Below are 18,946 nucleotides of genomic sequence, written 5' to 3' on the forward strand. Positions count from 1 at the left end.
TTGTTTTATAACTACACTATCCATCCAAAACTATTACATCTGGCGCTAATAAATATAACTCAAAATTTAAAATAAAATTCAAAAATTCATATTTGACATTCCTGCTCCAGAAATCTACTTTACATGTAATTGAAACCTTATTCTCGTAGGACGGAAAAAATTAAAATGTCTATAATATGTTAATGAACACCTAAATTCATTTATTTTATTATCACATTAAGCCATTGTTATCGTACTAAGCTATGCAAGTCTTAGATATCGATGTCTATTTCTCTAGACCAGAAGTATAAAATATTGAGATTTGAGAAATACAATTTTTTATTTTCTTTTTGGGTATTCTTTCAGGTCTGATACCCAATTTGGCAGTAGTAAATAGAATTTCAGATAAAATAAAACTGGAATAATTGATTCTTAACCGGCTATGCCCAGTGATTCTATTCTGGCTCCAAGACAAATAATTAAAGATAAACTTTGGAATAATAAATACCTCGACATCGTAGATATCAATGTAGTTTCTTTATTTTAATTGCCCACGTCCTATAAATCGAGGGGTATTACTTTATGTTAAATGCAATCCAATTCTAATTAAGATGGCAGCTTACCAACGTCTTGCAGCAGCATTTTTGTTGTGTTTTCTGTTAGTCCTGCTGCTCACCACTATTCTGTTTGAAACTTTTGTGTTTGAAACTTTGAAGGTTAGTGTAAGTATTTATAGTTGCTAATAAATATATTCAATCATTAATGATTTTGGTAATCTGTGAAAATGATCTGAACTTGTTTGAATTGATCTGTGAAATTTAGATTGCATGAGAATTTATTTTTGCCACAAATTTCTCAGATCTCACTCCGTGTTTTATAGAATTACTTTTCTAATATGTATTAACAATGATTAATGATGATGAAATGTTATCTTTATTGCAGAGAAAATGGCGGTGGATTGTATTAGATGTGCCTGTGGACGTGTCAATTGCCCCTGCTGCGACGTAAAATGAGGAGTTATTTCCATTTTTCGAACAGCTATCTGAACTTTCTATTAAATAAGTGTTTAGTAGAGCACTGCAAAAATGAGTTGCTCTATTTCTGTGTTTTAAGTTGTGTGGACTTTTTCTTTTAAGCAGTGTGAACTTAATATGTCTTTTAAGGGTGTTATCCAAGGGCTCTTATTCATTCATTGAAGGAGTTCCTAGAATGTCGACAGTTAAATTGGAACAGTTTGATGCAATTCCCTATTGTGCGGACATAAATATCTATTTGTTTTATTTATGAAATAAAATATTGTGTACTTAGCAAGGACAATGCCATTGGCTCTTAAATTCCTATAAATGTTACTAAACTAGCAAGGACATGCCATTGGCTCATATATTGTTATAAATGATATATATTAGTGTCTATCTATTATAGAATTCTTTTTTTTATGAAGAGTTAATTCACTCTTATGCAATTGGGAGTTCAAGAAAATTCTACAAGTACATTGTTCTTGCTGAAAAATGGAGATTATTTCCGAGGAAAAAAGCCAAGAAAATTATAGAGCTAAAGAGATTTGTACGAGAATATCAAAGTGGCAAAATAAGGATGCTTGAAGAATTATAGGCACAAATTGGTAAATTTTCATTCCTCTCCTAAATTACACATTTACCCAAAGAAATCAAGAGAACTGTTGGTACGGTAAATTCTATAATTATTCAAAATGCCTCCTAGATGAGATTTTTTGGGGGAAGATAGATCATCAACATAGGAACATTTATGATGACTTCCTTGAAAAATTGAATGCCTCAATGATTTTTTCATCCAAGGGAAAGGAATCGGTTTCTAAATCTCCTAGATTAAATATTGATGAGGGTTTGTATGGTAAGGTGAATTTAATTATAGATGTGCAAACATCAATGGGTAGTTTGGAATTATTTGAGAAGTGGCTTCCCTAGTAAAAATAAAGAACTCCTCACAATAATATATGGGAGCTTGATGTTGGAAGGCTTATTATGCCAGGAGTCTTCATGGATGTAGATTTGTTGACCATGCTTTCCAAAAGATATGACCTTGTATTACAGTTGGTAAGAAATTATTCTAGGGATGGCCTTTTCAAGATTATAGTCAAAGTAATTAGAGAAATTTTTATGTTGAATCCTTACTCCACCCTTCATGAGGATATTTATTTTGATAAGTTACAAGAGAATTATGATTCTTAGAGGGTCTATCCCATAAATGGGTCATTGTAGGAGGACTTTTCTAAAGTAGGAAATCTTACATTGGTTATGTCATCTACCCTATAACTATTGATTAAAAAATATTTTAATCCTAGAGCTTAGGCATTGTATAGTTCTTTGTGTATAATTATTGGTAGGTATGAACAAGACCATGTTCTAGTTCCATTGATGTCCATGATGGCAAATCTTGCATTATGGAATGGACTCAATTTTTTAATTTTACATCTTATTTGGCCAAAGAAATACACAATGGATTGATAGGGAAAGTTGATAAACACTTTAGATGGTATTGCCTACTCATGTGCATGTGTCTTTTTAAGGGAGCCTCTATTTTTGAGAAGGAGATGAGGTTAAAGAAGAAACATGAAGGCGAGAAATTGCCAGTGTGGTTGTATAGTCTTGATATGTCCTGAGAAGTAATGGATTTTAAACTATTAAATAAATAACCACTTTTTTAGTGGATTTATATCAGCTTGTTAGGACCACTTTGTTTAGATATTTACCCTTATTCACTTTCTACAATGTATCAATATCTGATCCTTGAGTTAGTACTATGATGCTAGATTTTAGATCTCCTCTTTCCAATTCATTTTGATCTCCTCTCTCATAAATTGTGTTATGTCCTTGACTTCTTTGATCAAATCTAGTCTCTTTTCTTCAAACATCCAAACATATCCTCCTTTTCAATCTCTTTGTCTCTCTTCACATCTCACTTGATTTATGGTTTGAACCCTCCCTAAATAGCCAATTGATGAACCTTCTAGATCAAGATCAACAATCTAGATTCATCCCTTTTGTCATTTACCCATCCCCTTTTTCTAATTGGATAGACTATCTTCATAGGGATTAATGATCTTTAACAAAACATGGAATTAACTCCTTAAATTACTCCTTGATCACCTAAAAATGTGTAGAGGTTAGTGAAAATGGTTTACCTCATTATTTTTGACATTCCAAACATATATATCAAAACTATTTTTCTCAACAGTTGTATGTACCTTGATGCTCGATGATGACTAGAACTCATGCTATCACTTGGGTTCTAAATACTTGGACATATCGTGTAATTTGACATGAATTATCTTTCCTTATATCGATATCCAATAACCTCTAACTTATTCAACATATGTTATCGCTCAGTTCATACTACAATATTTGACAACTGAAGACCTACTTGACTCAAATTAAAATCGTGAACAATTCTAATATACACCACTCAACCTTTATTGTATGACTCGATCATAGTGATGACCAACTAACTATGTCTAGGAAATGACTAAGTGTTTGACACTAATTGGCAACATGGTTGAGAGATCAACATAGTGACCATTTCAAAATAATCTTAAAGATATTAAATGATGAACATAACATCATGAAGATGTATTCAACCATGATTCATGCTTGCTAACCTTAATTCTACCTCACTAAGAATATGAAACCAATCTACTTGAACCTATCTCTTATAGATTCTCCTACACATTAGTCTTCTATTGGTCTTCACAAAATGAGAGAACTCGTCCAATACTCACATAAAACATAAAAAAACATTTATGTATCATCTATGCTCATCAAGCACAATCCTAATCTCACATACCTTAACTTTCTCTATGCCAACTTAGATGACTAAATATTTTTTTATGATGTACAAAATCACTATCTATCATGAACTTAGGCATATATGTTGTCATCAATAAAAAACATGTTATAAATACAAAACATTTTCAAGTTAACATAGTACCTACCATACCTATAACCCTAACACTTAAATGATTAAAAATTATAAAAAATGTATTAAGTTTAAGGAGAGGATATTAGGGAGTGAATATATTAGGGGTATTAATAACAAGAAAAATGATAGGATTGGCCCTCAATACATAACCATGGTTAAACCATTAAAAACACAATAAAAATAGAATACTACTAGCACCCCACCCTTCCTAAAACATAAAAAACCATAACAAACTAGCTAATAAACCCAACCTAGATACAAACATACATATTCACATAACACATAGTAAGCATACCAAAACTACAAGTGGAAAGCATTAACTTGACATATATAACAAATTATCTAGTAGAGTGCATTGAGTTATGCCAAAAAAAAACTAGACTATCTACACAACTACTAGTATATCCATTGGAGAGTTTAAACCAATAACAAAAAATATACACTTTTCAAAGCTAAATGACCTGATAATAAAAGTATTAGCTAGGCATAATCAACATGAGAGATACATCACAAGAAAATAAAAAAATAAGTCCTAAACATTGTCCTTCTCCTTCCCCTTCTTTCCCAATAATAATTTGGTCCATTTGTCCACTAAGAATCCATAAAGCCTAGTAGACACATCCATACAAAGGTTGTCCTCATCATTCTCTTTTTGTAAGAGCTGGAGAGTAACATGAGTAGTATGAGTGTGACCTTAAGAGAAAAAATAGAGTGGTGAAACTCTTTGCTGGGGCTTCGAATTTCTCCTTATGTGTCACCATCTCTTTCTTTACTTGACATTACTTGATAGGTCTTGGCAACTAGCACATTGTCTTTTCTCATCCTTCATAGCCTAAAATTCCAATAGCGTGAGGTTAGTAGAGACCCTCTTCCTAATTATTTTATGCACATGCATTGGGGAAGTCATTGTCATTAGCGAGTTGTCATTCTACTTTCCCAAATAACAAACTTCTCCAGGAGTAAATTCCATAGTATTCCTAGTAAAACCAGCCAACAAATTGATAGTTTTGTGGCTTAAATTTTCTTGATTCTTAATTTCCTACAATGCTAAGCTAGTCTCTTCTATCCCCATCCTATCCAACTCTTCCTCCTTCCCCACAATTTCCAACTAGAAATTATAAAACCTAAGAATTGGACCTTGATGCAAAATAGTAAAAGTTTTTCCCTTCTTTCAATCATGTAAAAGGAATTTAAATTTCATCATGGTGAATAAAGTGATTTAATAAGGGGAGATTATAAAAGTAGTAGACCCTAAAATCTCCCCTCTAAGGTCAAGTACTTCATAAGAATGAAGAATACCTCATTCTATGGGGACATGTGGCTTTCTTTGTTGAACCTACCTCTAAACTTCACCAAATACTCATTCTTCTTCAAAAATATTTTCATACTAGTCCTATTTGTAACCTTCATGACATTCTTCAATTTTTTTCCATCCATAGATTGACCATTGGTGATTGTGATGATTTCCTCATTTACGTAAAAAGAAGTACCTTTAAAGATTGCTCTTTTTTCAACCCAAGAATCAACAAATTGGCCCTATATGCTATCATGATACCTTATCATGGATTCTATATTTGAAACTAGGGTGCCTTTTCTTAGAGCCATCTAAGTGCATAATTTTCTTGTAGATCCTTGATTTTTGAAGGCTTAATGTGCACCATATCCACCCCATTTCTGAACACTACTTAGAGTTCACCTCTAAGTTGTCAAATTTGGAAACACCATGGCTATTTCTCAAAATCCTTAGAAATAAAATAAACATAGTTTTCTTTATATGTAATTTATAAGTTGAACTTTTGTAAAAATGGCAAGGCATGTGATTAAAAATCATTTCCATTTGATAATAGATGGACATGTGTATAACTTTATCTGTACCTTTCCCCAAATTCTACCTAAGTCTCCTAGAATCATACTTCAAAAATCCATTTGAAGGTTTCATAATTAAGTAGTAAACATTTCTCTATGTTTTAAACTAACATAATCTTCAAAAATATCTTCTAGCTTACATCTACTGTGTTTCATAATTATATGATCATACGAATTTTGATTATTGATATTATCATTAAAATAAAAATCCTTTCCATTATTATTAATTGAAATCAACTTTGAACCCTTGTCACATCTTAATAAAGTCACCACCCATAGGATCCAATAAAAACATTTCACTTTAAACTTACCCATCAATCACTTTGTATAATATTTTGACCCTTCTGAATCAGAGTGTGAATATCAACCATAATGGCCTCTATTTTCCTTTAGCATTTTAAACCCTTGACTTGCAACCCCAAGCTAGTGATAGCATCTACCACTACATTTCCTTCTCCGTAAGTGTTTCATACGTCATAACTTTCAAGCATAGTTAGAAGGTTCTAAATGTTCCCCATAACTCCTATTAATGACCACTCTAGGTCATTATTAGCTTTAAAAATCTCCACAACAAGCATAGAGTCACCTTAAATGGAGACATGTTTCCATCCTAAGATGACAATCATCTTTAGACCCTAGAAAAGGGACATAACTTCAACCATATTGTTGGTGGTATTTTCCAGGTTACCAATATAATCCATGAAGTGTCTATTGATAGAATCCCTGGTAATACCTCCCTTAGCTACTCCCCCATAGCTGGCACCTCCATCAAATTTAATCTATAAACTAGTGATAACTAGAGGTTTCCATTTAGTATTCTCTCCTTTTGAGTTATTTAGTGTTGTCAAACTTATTAACCACATTAGGGAGGTTGAACTGAATCAAAATCTTTTGTTTAGATATCTGTAGAGGGTCTTGTGCCATTCTCCATTTACTAACTTCTTGATTCTCCTTAACCAGTTTGAGGATGATATCAATCATAATTTCCTCCTGCTCTGATTTTCTAATGATCCAATTATTCCTCTCTTTCCAATTTCCCAAACAAATATGAGCAGGTATAATATTCCACTTTAACCTTGACAAGGGTGCTCAAAGGGACAATTCCAATTTAGAAAAATTGTTGCACGTCAAGTTGAAAAAACCATTCCACATAAAACTACTGCAAAAATGATTTCTAAATCTTCAAAGAAAATGGGTAGTGAAAAAAATATTTGTGGGATGTTAACTTCCTTAACTTTGCCTAGATAACACCAATTAGGGATCTGAAATCCTATTTTTCTCAAATTGTCAATGGTGAGAATTTTTCCATATAACATTATCCAGTGCAAAAAATTGTCCTTGGGGATAAAATTTTTAGTCCAGACCTTTCTCCAATATTGTGGGGCGGGGGGGGGGCTTGCAGTGGGGGGTGGGTGGGGGACGATAACTTTATCGAACCATGTGAGATATGCTAACTTCATAGAAAAGGTACCGCCCAATATTCTTTTCCAGGAAAACTTGGCCTCCTCAGCAGAAAGAGAAATTATGTAAGCATCAAGTTAATCTTCATATTATTTGGAACCCCTTATAGAATATTCTTGAACTTCCTTTATTTAGACGGGTAGTCATAGAATTTTTTCCCCAAAGTTTCATTTTAACACATCCTCCAGTTGTGAGAGAATTTACTATGAACCATGGTCTCCCTCCTAACCATTATCCTCTCAAAATATAACAATTTTCTCCCTTCCAACCATCCATCACAACCCTTCTATCAGAATCATATAATTTCTTAATAAATTATTCCAAATTTTAGAACCCCTTGACTAGTTATTTTCCAAAAATAAATAGACATAAGGAACATTGCCAAGGTATTTAGCCATCACTATCCTACACAAATCCACCTGGTTCTCTATTAGTCTCCAACCCAACTTAGTAAGGAGAGCTTTATTTAGGTTCATAAGTCTTAGATCACACAAAATCCTCCTTTATTATTAGGTTTACAAATCATATCCCAATTCACTAGGCTATGTTTAGTCCTTTCCTTACTCCCCATCCATAAGAAATTATCTCAAAGTTTCTCTATCTTCTTTGGCATGGCATTGGTTACCTTGAACAAGGATAGAAATCATATTGAAACTCCTTCCAAAGAGCCTTTGAGTAGTTTTAACTTACCTGCACTACTCAAAAGCTTACTCGTCCAACTAGCAAGAGTTTTTTTATTCTCTCAAGGATATTATTCCAAAATTTATTAGAGACTTCTTTCATAGTTAATGGAAGAGCAAGGTAAGTGTTAGCAAGACTAACCAAATGACAACATAGAATGTTATTTATCCATACATGGAGGTTTTTAATCTATTTTAAAGAAATAAGTTTTACTCTTAGTGAAGTTTATATGTTGGTTTGAGCTCTCTGCATAATAATCCAAAAAAAATGCCATATTCTTGCTTCCATAACTCAAGAAAAGGCAAATAAGAAGGTGTCATCAACAAACTATTTTATAAACTCTTGAGGGATGGTGGTAGTAGTCTTATCACCAATCAATGCTTCTGAACTAGCCATCTTCCAGAAAGATCTTCCTAGGGCACTGCAATCATGATAAATAGATAGGGAGAGATAGGGTCCCCTTCTCTAAGCCCCCTCCTAACATTAAATGATCTGTAGGGGGTCCCATTAATAGTTTCCATCATTGTTTTGATTAATCCCACAACTTTATTATTAACACTAATTCTACTTAAAGCCTTGTAGAGAAATTCTCAGTCTACCTTTTAACATAAGCTTTAGAAATATCAAGTTTAAGAGCCATACGTTGAGTTCTATGCTTATCCATAGAGCAAATAATCTCATGAGTAGTCATGACTACATCTAGAGTTTGTCCTCCAAGAACAAATCGCTTTTAGGGAATGTAATGAATTTCTCAAGTAAAGGTTCCATTCTATTGACCAAAATTTTAGAAAATATTTTATTCACTATGTTGTACAAGCTAATAGGTCTAAAATTAGTAAGGCTTTTAGGATTTTGGACCTTCAAATTTAGAAGAATAAACTTTTTATTAAAATAATATTCCATGTTGATGACTCAAGTTTCTTAAATTTTAGCCAAAATACTCTTTAAGGAATTTTTGGGGAAAATAAAAGAAAGAAAAACTTTGAGGATTTCTAGAGCTTCAATTTATGATACTACATATTTTCTAATCAAATAAATTTTCAATAAAAGAAGAAAATAAATGAAAAATTATAATTATAATATGTTTCTATTAAATTATATAACTATTATTTCAAAGTTAGTCTAGAACATAAGTATAATAATTATTGAAATTTTAATTCTTTATAATACATTGTAATATAAAATTTAATTTTCTAATCTATTGAAATTAGAGATTTTAAATTATTTATTCTATATAAATTCACAATCCTCTAATAATAATATATAATCAAAATGAAAGATAAATCAAGCTGAACCCATAATATGATATCCATAGACATCAAATTTATAACTACACTATCCATCTAGAACTATTACATCTCATGCTAATAAATATAATTAAAATTTAAAAATAAAAGAAAAAAATCATGTTTGACATTTCTGCTTCATAAATTCACAATTCCAACGGAGAATATGAAATTTTAAGAATTTACATATGCGCCCTCTTTCACCTAATTCTCATATATTAATGAATACCTAAATTCATTTATTTTTATTATCGTACTAAGCTATGCAACGTCTTAGGTATCGATGTCTATTTCTCTAGACCAGAAGTATACAATATTTATATTTGAGAAATACAAATATATTGTTTTGGTATTCTTTCAGGTCTGATAACCAATTTGGCAGTAGTACATAGAATTTCAGATAAAATAAAACTGGAATAATTGATTCTTAACCGGCCATGCCCAGTGATTCTATTCTGGCTCCAAGACAAATAATTAAAGATAAACTTTGGAATAATAAATACCTCCGACGTCGTAGATATCAATGTAGTTTCTTTATTTTAATTGACCACGTCCATGAAATCCATCGCCATATTTTCCTATAAATCCAGGGGTATTACTTTATGTTAATTGCAACGCAAAGGCAATCCATTATCCAATTCTAATTAAAATGGCAGCTTACCAACGTCTTGGAGCAGCATTTTTCTTGTGTTTTCTGTTAGTCCTGCTGCTCACCACTGTTCTTACACAAGCATCTCGCCCCACTTCGATGTTTGAAGGTTAGTGTAAATTTTATAGTTGCTTTTATTTATATTCAATCATTAATGTTTTTGGTAATCTGTGAAATTGACCTGAACTTGTTTGAACTGATCTGTGAAATTTAGATTGCATGAGAATTTATTTTTGCCACAAATTTCTCAGATCTCACTCCGTGTTTTATAGAATTACTTTTCTAATATGTATTAACAATGATTAATGATGATGAAATGTTATCTTTATTGCAGAGAAAATGGCGGTGGATTGTATTAGATGTGCCTGTGGACGTGTCAATTGCCCCTGCTGCGACGTAAAATGAGGAGTTATTTCCATTTTTCGAACAGCTATCTGAACTTTCTATTAAATAAGTGTTTAGTAGAGCACTGCAAAAATGAGTTGCTCTATTTCTGTGTTTTAAGTTGTGTGGACTTTTTCTTTTAAGCAGTGTGAACTTGATATGTCTTTTAAGGGTGTTATCCAAGGGCTCTTATTCATTCATTGAAGGAGTTCCTAGAATGTCGACAGTTAAATTGGAACAGTTTGATGCAATTCCCTATTGTGCGGACATAAATATCTATTTGTTTTATTTATGAAATAAAATAGTGTGTACTTAGCAAGGACAATGCCATTGGTTCTTAAATTCCTATAAATGTTACTAAACTAGCAAGGACACGCCATTGGCTCATATATTGTTATAAATGATATATATTAGTGTCTATCTATTATAGAATTTTTTTATAGCATTGGTCCTCACTATTTATGTGGGAAGGAGGTTGGTATAACCTCTTTGATTTCTTGAGATTAATATTTCTTGGGGGTTATATTACCAAATTTTAATAGTGTTATTTTAAAACTATTTCTTTTAATAGTTGAAATTAAGTGTTGGATGATTATAATGACAAAAATAAATTTAAATACTAATGTTTACTTATAATATAAACAAAATCATATATTTGATGACAAAAATAAATTTTTTGAATAATTTTGTAAAAATATTTTTAAAAAGTGAGATCTATAAGTGTCAATAATTATTCAAAGTATAAGAAATGGGTTCAGTAGCCATGGCATCTTACACTAGAAGAACCAACATTATCATAAACTTAAAAAAAAAAAAAAACCTAAAATAGCGAAAAACTAACCAGAGAACCCAACCACAAATAAGAAACCAACAACTAGCAACCATGAACCAACAAGTTAGAGACCAGAAACTAACAAACCAAAAAACCAACAAAAATGAATACCAACACAATAAACGAAACTACAAGGAGCAACCATGGTAACCTCAATAACAACCCCATCACCCACAACTACCTCTGTAGCTCCTTGACCTTATCAAGAAATGATTACTATTTCATCGGATGAGAAGGAGAAGCATTCCATGAATGAAAAACATGTTTTTTTACATTTCTGCATAACCTTCTCCATCCTCAGAGCTCCCTCCCTCCTATTTTTTTAAACTTACTTTTCTAGAGCTCCTCCCTTATCCCACCAATTATGGACTCCCTCTTCTTTTGTGCACAAATATGTTAGGACATCGACTCCTTGAGTTATTATTCTAGCTTTTGTTGGGAAAGCTTCATGGACCGTAAAGCATTAATAATATGTGACTTTTTGTCTTTAGATTTTACACAACTCCCACCAAGTATCATCTTGTTTACTAGTTGTTCAATCCTCCACTTTCTTTTCTACCACCACTAGCTTATTAATTATCATCTGAGCAATATTAAGTTGAAATAACAGCCACCTAGAGCTTGTTATAAAAAATTGCAAACTCATCAAAGTGTAAAGCTAGAGCCTCTAAATCCACACCCTTGTCCTCCTATTTGGGTAGAAGGGAAGAAGAACCAGACTGATAAATTTCAAGGTCCCTATGATAAGCCAAGTTGACCCTAGTGAAGGGGGGAAATAAAGAATATTGGGGGGATCAGGAGGAGAGCAATGAGTAGAATGATCTAGAGTCTAGGAGAATTTTGCCTCCTAAGAAGACCCTCTAGTGAAATCATTGAAGTCCTTAATAGTATCTTCAACCTTCTTAGTCTAGTCTTCTTTTTCATGAAATTTTACGGTCTTGAAGGAGTAGTACTCAAAGTAGTGGAATATCGATGATTATTCTTGTGGTCATTGTAAAATTAGTAGTATTTTACATAATGAAGTTTGTGTGGAATTCATAAAGCCTAAACAACAAGACCTAGATGAAGGAAAAGTTGCCCTTAATATCTAAAATGGAAAATTAAATTTTATATCCCTTTGAAAATGATTAGGCAAGGGAAATTGATAAGAGTCAAAACACTTATACCTTCTGTCACAAGTCACAAAAAGAATGAGGATCTTTGCCACAATTTTCCAAATGCTAGGTAGGTGCTCTGTATTGAAACTTCACTATAATCTTATAATTTTCTCACCCACTTCCATAAACTTCTTAGAAGATTCTTTGAAAGATATTTTTGTGTTGGATTGGATTTTCTCTCCCTCTAGATACTCAAACCCATAACCACAATAATGGTTTCTAAAGGGAACATGAACTTTATACTTCACATAGTGACCTTCCCCTCCTCTCACAAAATCACAATTTATAGAGAAAGGTTTAAATTGTAACCATTCATGTCTTCAACATAAGATGCCATTTGCTCCTTTTCCATAATCTCCCAAACCATGATCTTTCTTAAAATCATTACAATTATAAGGTTCAATCTTATTCATAAACCCACCCATACTTTATTTCATCGAATGCAATACAAGAAAAATTATTTTACTTTCTAGAATCTAATCGATATAGGAACCCACAAATGGAAAAATAAAATTTCTAGAACTAACCACTACAAAAGTCTAAACTCACGAGCCAAAAGAAAAGGAAAGAAACTTCTTGGAGGCCTACAAAAGAAAAAAGGAATTGACTTCACTTAACTTGAAATTTGAGGTGTACTTTTCCATCAAGGAAGGGCCATCTACCAAATTATTACCATTCAACTATGTGTGTCAAAAAGTCACTTCATAGACTAAGGTAAGTAATTGATGTGTCTTATTAATGATGTCCTTGTCATTTCATCAAAAATTTGTAGTGTGATTTAAAATATTTATGATATTTAGCACATCACCCTCAATCGCCACTTTTTCTAAAGTGCATGTAAGTCATTTGCATTCCCAAATTAATTGTAAAGTATTCCAACATCTTCACCCATTCAATTCCTTAAAAATGTCACCCCCACTTGTATGACCTTAGTTACCAATACAAGATTCACTAAAATTTAGTTTGATTCAACTTGGGTTAGGGGGAGGGAAGTGGGGAAGCCATTCTTAGGTTCCAATTCTAAGCAATGCCCCAATCCAAAAACTCTAGGAAGGAGCCATTCCTAAAAGGATGAAAAATATTCATACTTTCATTGATGTGATGAACAAGGACTTATAAAACACCATAGGTATCCTTCTTCTTTCCTCTAAAAATCCTATTATTGCTCTCTTTCTAAAAATACTAGCTACCATAAATGGAAAATTGCCACTAGATCTCTTTAGTAAAAGGATGATTAGTAGGGAAAGTTTGTGAATTTTCTACCTCTTTATAGTCTTTATTCCAACACAACCTAAGATTAAATACAACAAGTGTACATTGCCTAATCATATGACCATAGACCTATTGACAAGATGCACACCTCCTTTCAGCAAATTATGCTATTCTAATAATTAGTCACCTTATGTCCTTGTCACAATCAACACATTGCTAATCAGATGGTAAGCCAATGGTAGTTGGTTAGTCTATAGGGAAATATTATAAAGTTTATAATAAACTATGAATAAAATATATATTAGACTAAATTTAGACATATAAATGGATAACTAAATTTAATGGATGCTCAAATTAGATTATAAAGCAATTGAATATTTTTTGAAATTTTATATACTCAAAGGACAAATAAGAGAATATTTGCCATGCAACAGTTAGTATCCTTTCACTATTGGAATAGAAACTAAGAATAAATAGTTCATCCATAATTTTTTAAACTATTAGTTTAGGAATAAGTCATTCATTTAATTATAATACTAAAATAAATCTTAAATCAATTTTAATAATTAATTTAATTGAAAATTAAATATAAAAGAAAAATAATATAGAATTAATTGATTATTTTTATTTGATTTGATTTTTGAATGAAATAAAAGTTACCATTAGTGGTAGTATAGTTAGTATAGTTAATGAAAATTAAATTTTTATGATTATTGTGAATATTTTGAACATATAGCTATAATTATGATTTTCATAAAGAAAAAGGGGGTCTTACAACAAAAATTAATTTGGAAAAAAAAATAAAAAAAATCTAAAACTTTACAAAAACTATTACTATTTCTGAAATAAAATAAAATAAAATAAAGTTCTATTATTGGTGCCAATTAATTGAGTAATCGATAGAACTAAGTGTAATAGTTGTTTGATTTTATTGATTCTGATATGTTGTTTAGCAAAATTATAGAAGTGTGGGCTAATTTGGTTGAAATTAAAATCCGTTTTGAAAGTATTGCTTATCAAGGTAGTAGATAAATATTAAAATAAATATCATGCATGTTTATATTTGTGTTTTTTGAAGGTACTTAATATAATATGTCACCAACAAGAAAAATACATTATTTAATTCAGTGTACTATTATTTATAGGTTTTTTTTAACAAATTTAATTTAGTAATCTATTATAATATACTAAAAGAAAAATTAACTTGTGATTTATATCTATATATATTTCTTTACACTGATATATGTTCTATATCATTATATTTCTATTCATATTAAAAAAGATTTTGTTTGTTTGTTTCTCTCATTTAGTATTCGTAAGTTGTATGATGTATTTTCTATAGATTGTATTGTTTCAAATATTTTAAAGATAATCATTGAAGAGTCACAATTTATCATCATTACAATAATACTATGCTTAATTTGGTGGTTAAGTGTGTGAAGGGCAGAGGGGGGGCTGCATTCTAGTGCTATCATGTCCACCTTGGAATTCCTTCACAATACAAAGCTGAAATATGTTGTTTCTCTTTCTTTATACCAGTGGATATATAATGAAATCCATGCTTTCAAGAATATAATTAGCAGTGTGGAACACCAATTGAAAGAAGAAATCAAAGATAGGGAGGTTCATGAAGAAGAATACGGAATAATCTTGGAGTATCGAAATTTCTATGAGCATGGGATAAAGAATATTCAGCAAGATAATGGAAATATCAATTATTATTTTTCTTTGCATAAGGATAACAAAATTATATGGTATATGGATATTATTGTGCTGCATGTGGAGATAAGTAGCCAGAATAAGGATTCAATTGTGGTGGTTAAAGACAACCCCGAATAAATAACTAGGCTATTTTGAAATAAAAACCCTCACTTCTTCCAAAGCCATTAAGTAGCTTAAAGGCACTATGGAGGAGGCTACTATCATTGAGAACTAGGCTACAAAATTTGCAAAGGAGCTTGTTTAGTTCTTCTTGGCTCTATAATTGGGGGTTCTTTTTTGGTATATTTGATGTTCTCGATTTTACTTGCTTTTTCACCTTTTTATGGATGTTAGGTTCTTCACTAGTTCTTTGTTTTAGACAACATTGTTTTAAACATTGGTACTATTATTATAAATCATTTATATAATTTTATGAGGGGTCTCAGGGCCTAGCTAAAACATACTTTTACCTTAATCTAATAAAACAAATTATTATAATTAAAAATAGTTGTTCACACTTGAATCTTGATTAAAACTCAAGGTAAAAAACTTTAATATAGATATTTCTCTATATAATGAATTAATACGTCTATATAGATTCTAACTTCCTTGAAATGATTTTCACTTGTGTTCCTTTTAGCCAGGTGGTTCATTTGCTAGGTCTTTGTTTGCAAATGACTACTAGTTTAGGTTAAGCAAGAAAAATTATTCACTAGATGGAATCAAAAGAAGCTGAAATGATTTTGCAAATAACTTAAAAAATTAAAATAAATATATATAGGTACCTCCAAGAGGATATCTATCAACTTTTATATAAATATATAAAAGCTAGTAGCAGCTATGGTGCATAATTGATCATATCATTTGTTTAGCTACATTATATTAAGTATTGTAATTGTAATAAGGTAAGAAAAAATAAGGACCATATTTTAAAATATGAAATAAAATCAAATAAAAAATGGAGGAAATTTTATAATTAAAGTAATGTTATAGGTTTAGAATGAGGTTTTATGGTTTAGTATTATGATAATGGCTAGGATAAAAATTATCATGAGTGCCAGGATAACAATTTATGTTTACATCAAGGTTAGGATTAAATTTGGGTTGCAATCTTGTTTTGAATTAAGATTATGTTTAGGGTTAGGGTTCAATGTTTGTGTTATAGTTTATGGTTAAAGTTAAATATTACATTTAGTGTTAAATATGGTATAGGGTAACAATTATGGTAAGAATATGGTTACCATTATGACAAGGGTTAGGGTTTTGATCAAACTTAGACTTGAAATTATGGTTAAGGTAGTAATAGGGGTTTTGATGAGGATTATAGTTACAATAAGGGTTAATAATATGATAATGATTTCAAATTTATACTATGATTAAGGGTTTGTGATCTAGGTTTACAATTACATTTATAGGATTATTGCTACACTTTAATGTTTAGGTGATGGCTAATATGATGGCTAGCTTTAGGGTGATTAGTACCATAGTAGAAAAAATGAGTGCCAATATCCAAGAATCCTAAAATGGGTATGCAATGCAAATGAAAAGTAAACTAAATAGAATGCAACATGCAAGCTACAATAACAAGAATGTGGATTACAATCCTTCCTATTTAAACTATATGAGTTATTATAAAGTATAAAAGAAAGATAAACTATATGAAAATAAGCTACAATGAAAGTGTGAAGATGCAAAATGCTAGAATGAGAATTCTCCAGGTCTTCAAAAGCTCTAAAGAACCTAGAAATTCTAGAACATAGCCTTAGTAAAAGTAGCAAGTTCTTAGAATGAGAAGAGAACCTTCTCTTTTAAAGAAAAATAGCTAGATGATATTAAAAGGCAAGAGGGGCTTAATAAGTTGTGAAGGATGCATCTTGAGTGATCTATGTGCACAGGCATCTCTCCTAATCAAGATCAATGGTGGAGTTCAAAAGGGTGAGAGATGTGTGGAGGAGAATAAATATTCCACCCACCTTGGAAAGAATGCACCTCATGTGAGACAATCAGTTATTATTTTTATCTTTAAGATAGGAATAATTCTTGATGTGTGCACACTTAGGATAAGTGGGAAGTGGGACTTTTTATTTAATTAAAAGGCAGCTAGTTCTTTTAATTAAATAAAACAAAGAGGATAAAGTGGTAAAACCATAGTTTATAATAGAATAATAACAAAGTGAAGATTTGATCAAAGATATGCAATGGATGAATTATGCAAATTTGCTAGAAAGGGGGCTCATAGTATAGATGACCATTCTTGGGTGATTATATTTGCCCCTCTTTGACTAATGTGTGATCGATATGGGAACACATTATGTCAAATAATGAAGAAACCAAGAAAGAAGCATAAATTGACTCTGAAGAACAAAGTGCAAAGGGATAGCAAATCTTGAATGCATAGCCTATTAGCAGTGAGACTGAACATTAGGAGAAAGATAGACAATATCAATACCCAAGATGAGTACTAATATATGAATCCAAGTAGCCAAAAGTATGTATATAGATCAAGAGAAAGTGGAAAGGTCAAGTATATACTGTTGAGAAATAGATAGCCATAGTAGAAAAGGCAATTTGTCGTAATGATAGAATATTCCTTCCCTCTTGGGATCAAAATTGAAATTAGATAAAGGAGACGTAGAAATGAGCTGGATTTGATCAAATAGAGATAAAGCAAGGTCTATGATAGAAGATAAGTGATTAAGATCACATAGTGACCACCAAGTAATGAAGATATGCCCTAGTTTGACTAAGAATGACCAAGAAGATATAACATAAGGATTAGGTCAAATAATGAAGAAAGGTAAAATAAAATGGAGTGGAACGAAGTAAGAAAAGTAGAAGAGAGTGGTAGTGATTAAAAAAAGAAGACATGATGGTTTGCTTAGCAAGATTTGAAGATGAAGGCTCAAGATTTCAACCAAGTCCATACAATAAGGAAAGATTTAGAAATCTTATTTTGACTAGCAAGATGGGGAGTAAGAAAATATGTATTAGACTAAATTTAGACATATTAATGGATAACTAAATTTAATGGATGCCCAAACTAGATTATAAAGATATTTTATATTTTTTTAAATTTTAAATACTCAAAGATAAAATAAGAGAATATTTTCCATGCAACAGTTAGTATCCTTTTACTATTGGAATAGAAACTGAGAATAAATAATTCATTCCCAATTTTTTTAACTATTAGTTTAGGATTTAATCATTAATTTAATTAAAATACTAAAATAAATCTTAAATCAATTTTAATAATTAATTTAATTGAAATTTTAATATAAAAGAACAAACAATATAGAATTGAATGATTATTTTTATTTGATTTGATTTTTGAATGAAATAATAGTTACCATTAGTGGTAGTATAGTTAGTAAACTTAATGAAAATTGAATTTTTATGATTATTGTGAATATTTTGAACATATAGCTATAATTATGATTTTCATAAAGAAAAAAGGGATCCTACAACAAGAATTCATTTGAAAAAAATAAAAAAATAAAATTAAAAAATTTACAAAACCTATGACTATTTCTAATTGAGTAATCAATAGAACTGAATGTAATAGTTGTTTGATTTTATTGATGCTAATATATTATTTAGCAAAATTATAGAAGTGTCCACTAATTTGGTTGAAACTAACATCCATTTTGAAAATATTGCTTATCAAGACAGTAGATAAATATTAAAATAAATATCGTCTATGTTTATGTTTGTGTTTGTTGGAGGTACTTTACTTAACATATCATTTAATATGTCACCAACAAGAAAAATACATTATTTAATTCAA

The sequence above is a fragment of the Cupressus sempervirens genome, chromosome 4 (assembly GCF_028749045.1).
Source record: "Cupressus sempervirens isolate cs-2001-9-10 chromosome 4, ASM2874904v1, whole genome shotgun sequence".
NCBI lineage: Eukaryota > Viridiplantae > Streptophyta > Pinopsida > Cupressales > Cupressaceae > Cupressus > Cupressus sempervirens.